Raw genomic sequence first — 10,000 nt, forward strand, 5'->3', positions numbered from 1 at the left:
GAGAGAGAGAGATGGAAGGATAGAGAGAGAGAGATGGAAGGATAGAGAGAGAGTGAGAGAGATGGAAGCATAGTGAGAGAGAGAGAGAGAGATGGAAGGATAGAGAGAGAAACAGAGGGATGGAAAGGAAGAGAGAGAGAGAGTGAATGGAGGGAGAAAAGATACTTTTCTAGGTTGACCTTTTAGCTGTGGGGACTGTCTCAAATGGCACCCTAAACCCTAAACCCTACATTGTGCACCACTTTTGACAGGAGCCCTATGGAAGTAGGACTCTAAATAGCGAACAGTGTATCCATTTGCGATGTAGACTGTGTTGTTTTTTTTCATTCCCCAGTAATTTGAGAGATAGTTCAAATTGTCATGTCAGAGTGAGAAATTCTGTTATTATCCCCCAGGCGGATTCATGTGAATGTCAGTGTGTGTGTGTGTGTGTGTGTGTGTGTGTGTGTGTGTGTGTGTTTGTGGTGTTTGTGGTGTTTGTGTCAGTGTGTGTGTGTGGTGTTTGTGTAAGTGTGTGTGTGTGTGTGTGTGTGTTTAGTGTGTGTGTGGTTTGTGTGTGTGTCAGTGTGTGTGTATGTGTGTGTCTGTGGTGGTTGTGTCAGTGTGTGTGTGTCTGTGGTGTTTGTGTCAGTGCTTGTGTCTGTGGTGTTTGTGTCAGTGTATGTGTGTGTGGTTTGTATGTGTGTGTGTGTGTGTGTTTGTGGTGTTTGTGTCAGTGTATGTGTGTGTGGTTTGTATGTGTGTATGACTGTGTGTGTGTGTCTGTGGTGTTTGTGTCAGTGCTTGTGTCTGTGGTGTTTGTGTCAGTGTATGTGTGTGTGGTTTGTATGTGTGTGTGTGTGTCTGTGGTGTTTGTGTCAGTGTGTGTGTGTGTGGTTTGTATGTGTGTGTGACGGAGCTATATTCTGCCCCGGTATCTCGTGATGCATTCTGCTGTTATTTCAGAGATGAGGCCTCACTACCTGAGAGAGACAGAGTACAGGGACAAATTCTCCCGAATAAGAGAATGTTATCCTCCCAAAAATATCTCAATCGATTACAAACTTTTGTGCCTTTAATAATAACATAACATAGCTGGGAATTATTGTGGGTGAGGGAGAAACCGCAACATTTACTGCCTGATATGTCTACGATTTTAAAAGCCTCAGGGACATCTCATCACCATTAATTCCCTGAAGAATTTAAATTACATATAACATCATGTTGTTGTATATAACTGACAGTAATACACAGTGGAACCATCATCATGTTGTTGTATATAACTGACAGTAATACACAGTGGAACCATCAGCATGTTGTTGTATATAACTGACAGTAATACACAGTGGAACAATCATCATGTTGTTCTATATAACTGACAGTAATACATAGTGGAACCATCATCATCATGTTGTATATAACTGACAGTAATACACAGTGGAACCATCATCATGTTGTTGTATATAACTGACAGTAATACACAGTGGAACCATCAGCATGTTGTTGTATATAACTGACAGTAATACACAGTGGAACAATCATCATGTTGTTCTATATAACTGACAGTAATACATAGTGGAACCATCATCATCATGTTGTATATAACTGACAGTAGTACACAGTGGAACCATCATCATGTTGTTGTATATAACTGACAGTAATACACAGTGGAACCATCATCATGTTGTTGTATATAACTGACAGTAATACACAGTGGAACCATCATCATGTTGTTGTATATAACTGACAGTAATACACAGTGGAACCATCATCATGTTGTTGTATATAACTGACAGTAGTACACAGTGGAACCATCATCATGTTGTTGTATATAACTGACAGTAATACACAGTGGAACCATCATCATGTTGTTGTATATAACTGACAATAATACACAGTGGAACCATCATCATGTTGTTGTATATAACTGACAGTAATACATAGTGGAACCATCATCATGTTGTTGTATATAACTGACAGTAATACACAGTGGAACCATCATCATGTTGTTGTATATAACTGACAGTAATACACAGTGGAACCATCATCATGTTGTTGTATATAACTGACATTAATACACAGTGGAACCATCATCATGTTGTTGTATATAACTGACAGTAATACATAGTGGAACCATCATCATGTTGTTGTATATAACTGACAGTAATACACAGTGGAACCATCATTGTTGTTGTATATAACTGAGAGTAATACACAGTGGAATCATCATCATGTTGTATATAACTGACAGTAATACACAGTGGAACCATCATCATGTTGTATATAACTGACAGTAATACACAGTGGAACCATCATCATCATGTTGTATATAACTGACAGTAGTACACAGTGGAACCATCATCATGTTGTTGTATATAACTGACAGTAATACACAGTGGAACCATCATCATGTTGTTGTATATAACTGACAGTAATACACAGTGGAACCATCATCATGTTGTTGTATATAACTGACAGTAATACACAGTGGAACCATCATCATGTTGTTGTATATAACTGACAGTAGTACACAGTGGAACCATCATCATGTTGTTGTATATAACTGACAGTAATACACAGTGGAACCATCATCATGTTGTTGTATATAACTGACAATAATACACAGTGGAACCATCATCATGTTGTTGTATATAACTGACAGTAATACATAGTGGAACCATCATCATGTTGTTGTATATAACTGACAGTAATACACAGTGGAACCATCATCATGTTGTTGTATATAACTGACAGTAATACACAGTGGAACCATCATCATGTTGTTGTATATAACTGACAGTAATACACAGTGGAACCATCAGCATGTTGTTGTATATAACTGACAGTAATACACAGTGGAACAATCATCATGTTGTTCTATATAACTGACAGTAATACATAGTGGAACCATCATCATCATGTTGTATATAACTGACAGTAATACACAGTGGAACCATCATCATGTTGTTGTATATAACTGACAGTAATACACAGTGGAACCATCATCATGTTGTTGTATATAACTGACAGTAATACACAGTGGAACAATCATCATGTTGTTCTATATAACTGACAGTAATACATAGTGGAACCATCATCATCATGTTGTATATAACTGACAGTAGTACACAGTGGAACCATCATCATGTTGTTGTATATAACTGACAGTAATACACAGTGGAACCATCATCATGTTGTTGTATATAACTGACAGTAATACACAGTGGAACCATCATCATGTTGTTGTATATAACTGACAGTAATACACAGTGGAACCATCATCATGTTGTTGTATATAACTGACAGTAGTACACAGTGGAACCATCATCATGTTGTTGTATATAACTGACAGTAATACACAGTGGAACCATCATCATGTTGTTGTATATAACTGACAATAATACACAGTGGAACCATCATCATGTTGTTGTATATAACTGACAGTAATACATAGTGGAACCATCATCATGTTGTTGTATATAACTGACAGTAATACACAGTGGAACCATCATCATGTTGTTGTATATAACTGACAGTAATACACAGTGGAACCATCATCATGTTGTTGTATATAACTGACATTAATACACAGTGGAACCATCATCATGTTGTTGTATATAACTGACAGTAATACATAGTGGAACCATCATCATGTTGTTGTATATAACTGACAGTAATACACAGTGGAACCATCATTGTTGTTGTATATAACTGAGAGTAATACACAGTGGAACCATCATCATGTTGTATATAACTGACAGTAATACATAGTGGAACCATCATCATGTTGTTGTATATAACTGACAGTAATACACAGTGGAACCGTCATCATGTTGTTGTATATAACTGACAGTAATACACAGTGGAACCATCATCATGTTGTATATAACTGACAGTAATACACAGTGGAACCATCATCATGTTGTTGTATATAACTGACAGTAATACACAGTGGAACCATCATCATGTTGTATATAACTGACAGTAATACACAGTGGAACCATCATCATGTTGTTGTATATAACTGACAGTAATACACAGTGGAACCATCATCATGTTGTTGTATATAACTGACAATAATACACAGTGGAACCATCATCATGTTGTTGTATATAACTGACAGTAATACATAGTGGAACCATCATCATGTTGTTGTATATAACTGACAGTAATACATAGTGGAACCATCATCATGTTGTTGTATATAACTGACAGTAATACACAGTGGAACCATCATTGTTGTTGTATATAACTGAGAGTAATACACAGTGGAACCATCATCATGTTGTATATAACTGACAGTAATACATAGTGGAACCATCATCATGTTGTTGTATATAACTGACAGTAATACACAGTGGAACCGTCATCATGTTGTTGTATATAACTGACAGTAATACACAGTGGAACCATCATCATGTTGTATATAACTGACAGTAATACACAGTGGAACCATCATCATGTTGTTGTATATAACTGACAGTAATACACAGTGGAACCATCATCATGTTGTATATAACTGACAGTAATACACAGTGGAACCATCATCATGTTGTTGTATATAACTGACAGTAATACACAGTGGAACCATCATCATGTTGTTGTATATAACTGACAATAATACACAGTGGAACCATCATCATGTTGTTGTATATAACTGACAGTAATACATAGTGGAACCATCATCATGTTGTTGTATATAACTGACAGTAATACATAGTGGAACCATCGTCATGTTGTTGTATATAACTGACAGTAATACACAGTGGAACAATCATCATGTTGTATATAACTGACAGTAATACACAGTGGAACCATCATCATGTTGTTGTATATAACTGACAGTAATACATAGTGGAACCATCATCATGTTGTTGTATATAACTGACAGTAATACACAGTGGAACCATCATCATGTTGTATATAACTGACAGTAATACACAGTGGAACCATCATCATGTTGTTGTATATAACTGACAGTAATACACAGTGGAACCATCATCATGTTGTTGTATATAACTGACAGTAATACACAGTGGAACCATCATCATGTTGTTGTATATAACTCACAGTAATACATAGTGGAACCATCATCATGTTGTATATAACTGACAGTAATACATAGTGGAACCATCATCATGTTGTATATAACTGACAGTAATACACAGTGGAACCATCATCATGTTGTATATAACTGACAGTAATACATAGTGGAACCATCATCATGTTGTTGTATATAACTGACAGTAATACATAGTGGAACCATCATCATGTTGTTGTATATAACTGACAGTAATACACAGTGGAACCATCATCATGTTGTTGTATATAACTGACAGTAATACATAGTGGAACCATCATCATGTTGTATATAACTGACAGTAATACATAGTGGAACCATCATCATGTTGTTGTATATAACTGACAGTAATACACAGTGGAACCATCATCATGTTGTTGTATATAACTGACAGTAATACATAGTGGAACCATCATCATGTTGTTGTATATAACTGACAGTAATACACAGTAGAACCATCATCATGTTGTTGTATATAACAGAGTAATACACAGTGGAACCATCATCATGTTGTATATAACTGACAGTAATACATAGTGGAACCATCATCATGTTGTTGTATATAACTGACAGTAATACACAGTGGAACCGTCATCATGTTGTTGTATATAACTGACAGTAATACACAGTGGAATCATCATCATGTTGTTGTATATAACTGACAGCAATACACAGTGGAACCATCATCATGTTGTATATAACTGACAGTAATACACAGTGGAACCATCATCATGTTGTTGTATATAACTGACAGTAATACACAGTGGAACCATCATCATGTTGCTGTTTATAACTGACAGTAATTCACAGTGGAACCATCATCATGTTGTATATAACTGACATTAATACACAGTGGAACCATCATCATGTTGTTGTATATAACTGACAGTAATACACAGTGGAACCATCATCATGTTGCTGTTTATAACTGACAGTAATTCACAGTGGAACCGTCATCATGATGTTGTATATAACTGACAGTAATACATAGTGGAACCGTCATCATGTTGTTGTATATAACTGACAGTAATACACAGTGGAACCATCATCATGTTGTATATAACTGACAGTAATACACAGTGGAACCATCATCATGTTGCTGTTTATAACTGACAGTAATTCACAGTGGAACCATCATCATGTTGTTGTATATAACTGACAGTAATACACAGTGGAACCATCATCATGTTGTTGTATATAACTGACAGTAATACACAGTGGAACCATCATCATGTTGTTGTATATAACTGACAGTAATACACAGTGGAACCATCATCATGTTGTATATAACTGACAGTAATACATAGTGGAACCATCATCATGTTGTATATAACTGACAGTAATACACAGTGGAACCATCATCATGTTGTATATAACTGACAGTAATACACAGTGGAACCATCATCATGTTGTATATAACTGACAGTAATACATAGTGGAACCATCATCATGTTGTTGTATATAACTGACAGTAATACACAGTGGAACCATCATCATGTTGTTGTATATAACTGACAGTAATACACAGTGGAACCATCATCATGTTGTTGTATATAACTGACAGTAATACACAGTGGAACCATCATCATGTTGTTGTATATAACTGACAGTAATACACAGTGGAACCATCATCATGTTGTTGTATATAACTGACAGTAATACATAGTGGAACCATCATCATGTTGTATATAACTGACAGTAATACATAGTGGAACCATCATCATGTTGTATATAACTGACAGTAATACACAGTGGAACCATCATCATGTTGTTGTATATAACTGACAGTAATACATAGTGGAACCATCATCATGTTGTTGTATATAACTGACAGTAATACATAGTGGAACCATCATCATGTTGTTGTATATAACTGACAGTAATACACAGTGGAACCATCATCATGTTGTTGTATATAACTGACAGTAATACATAGTGGAACCATCATCATGTTGTTGTATATAACTGACAGTAATACATAGTGGAACCATCATCATGTTGTTGTATATAACTGACAGTAATACACAGTGTAACCATCATCATGTTGTATATAACTGACAGTAATACATAGTGGAACCATCATCATGTTGTTGTATATAACTGACAGTAAAACACAGTGGAACCATCATCATGTTGTTGTATATAACTGACAGTAATACACAGTGGAACCATCATCATGTTGTTGTATATAACTGACAGTAATACACAGTGGAACCATCATCATGTTGTTGTATATAACTGACAGTAATACACAGTGGAACCATCATCATGTTGTTGTATATAACTGACAGTAATACATAGTGGAACCATCATCATGTTGTTGTATATAACTCACAGTAATACATAGTGGAACCATCATCATGTTGTTGTATATAACTGACAGTAATACATAGTGGAACCATCATCATGTTGTTGTATATAACTGACAGTAATACACAGTGGAACAATCATCATGTTGTATATAACTGACAGTAATACACAGTGGAACCATCATCATGTTGTTGTATATAACTGACAGTAATACACAGTGGAACCATCATCATGTTGTTGTATATAACTGACAGTAATACATAGTGGAACCATCATCATGTTGTTGTATATAACTGACAGTAATACACAGTGGAACCATCATCATGTTGTTGTATATAACTGACAGTAATACACAGTGGAACCATCATCATCATGTTGTATATAACTGACAGTAATACACAGTGGAACCATCATCATGTTGTATATAACTGACAGTAATACACAGTGGAACCATCATCATGTTGTATATAACTGACAGTAATACACAGTGGAACCATCATCATGTTGTATATAACTGACAGTAATACACAGTGGAACCATCATCATGTTGTATATAACTGACAGTAATACACAGTGGAACCATCATCATGTTGTATATAACTGACAGTAATACATAGTGGAACCATCATCATGTTGTTGTATATAACTGACAGTAATACACAGTGGAACCATCATCATGTTGTATATAACTGACAGTAATACACAGTGGAACCATCATCATGTTGTATATAACTGACAGTAATACACAGTGGAACCATCATCATGTTGTTGTATATAACTGACAGTAATACACAGTGGAACCATCATCATGTTGCTGTTTATAACTGACAGTAATTCATAGTGGAACCATCATCATGTTGTATATAACTGACAGTAATACACAGTGGAACCATCATCATGTTGTTGTATATAACTGACAGTAATACACAGTGGAACCATCATCATGTTGTTGTATATAACTGACAGTAATACACAGTGGAACCATCATCATGTTGTATATAACTGACAGTAATACATAGTGGAACCATCATCATGTTGTATATAACTGACAGTAATACACAGTGGAACCATCATCATGTTGTATATAACTGACAGTAATACACAGTGGAACCATCATCATGTTGTATATAACTGACAGTAATACATAGTGGAACCATCATCATGTTGTTGTATATAACTGACAGTAATACACAGTGGAACCATCATCATGTTGTTGTATATAACTGACAGTAATACATAGTGGAACCATCATCATGTTGTATATAACTGACAGTAATACATAGTGGAACCATCATCATGTTGTTGTATATAACTGACAGTAATACACAGTGGAACCATCATCATGTTGTATATAACTGACAGTAATACACAGTGTAACCATCATCATGTTGTTGTATATAACTGACAGTAATACACAGTGGAACCATCATGTTGTATATAACTGACAGTAATACATAGTGGAACCATCATCATGTTGTTGTATATAACTGACAGTAAAACACAGTGGAACCATTATCATGTTGTTGTATATAACTGACAGTAATACACAGTGGAACCATCATCATGTTGTTGTATATAACTGACAGTAATACACAGTGGAACCATCATCATGTTGTTGTATATAACTGACAGTAATACACAGTGGAACCATCATCATGTTGTTGTATATAACTGACAGTAATACATAGTGGAACCATCATCATGTTGTTGTATATAACTCACAGTAATACATAGTGGAACCATCATCATGTTGTTGTATATAACTGACAGTAATACATAGTGGAACCATCATCATGTTGTTGTATATAACTGACAGTAATACACAGTAGAACCATCATCATGTTGTATATAACTGACAGTAATACACAGTGGAACAATCATCATGTTGTATATAACTGACAGTAATACACAGTGGAACCATCATCATGTTGTTGTATATAACTGACAGTAATACACAGTGGAACAATCATCATGTTGTATATAACTGACAGTAATACACAGTGGAACCATCATCATGTTGTATATAACTGACAGTAATACACAGTGGAACCATCATCATGTTGTATATAACTGACAGTAATACACAGTGGAACAATCATCATGTTGTATATAACTGACAGTAATACACAGTGGAACCATCATCATGTTGTTGTATATAACTGACAGTAATACACAGTGGAACCATCATCATGTTGTTGTATATAACTGACAGTAATACACAGTGGAACCATCATCATGTTGTTGTATATAACTGACAGTAATACACAGTGGAACCATCATCATGTTGTATATAACTGACAGTAATACACAGTGGAACCATCATGTTGTATATAACTGACAGTAATACATAGTGGAACCATCATCATGTTGTTGTATATAACTGACAGTAATACATAGTGGAACCATCATCATGTTGTTGTATATAACTGACAGTAATACATAGTGGAACCATCATCATGTTGTTGTATATAACTGACAGTAATACACAGTGGAACCATCATCATGTTGTATATAACTGACAGTAATACACAGTGGAACCATCATCATGTTGTTGTATATAACTGACAGTAATACACAGTGGAACCATCATCATGTTGTATATAACTGACAGTAATACACAGTGGAACCATC

The sequence above is a fragment of the Oncorhynchus mykiss genome, chromosome 21, assembly GCF_057628025.1.
Source record: "Oncorhynchus mykiss isolate SJ-2025 chromosome 21, ASM5762802v1, whole genome shotgun sequence".
Lineage (NCBI taxonomy): Eukaryota > Metazoa > Chordata > Actinopteri > Salmoniformes > Salmonidae > Oncorhynchus > Oncorhynchus mykiss.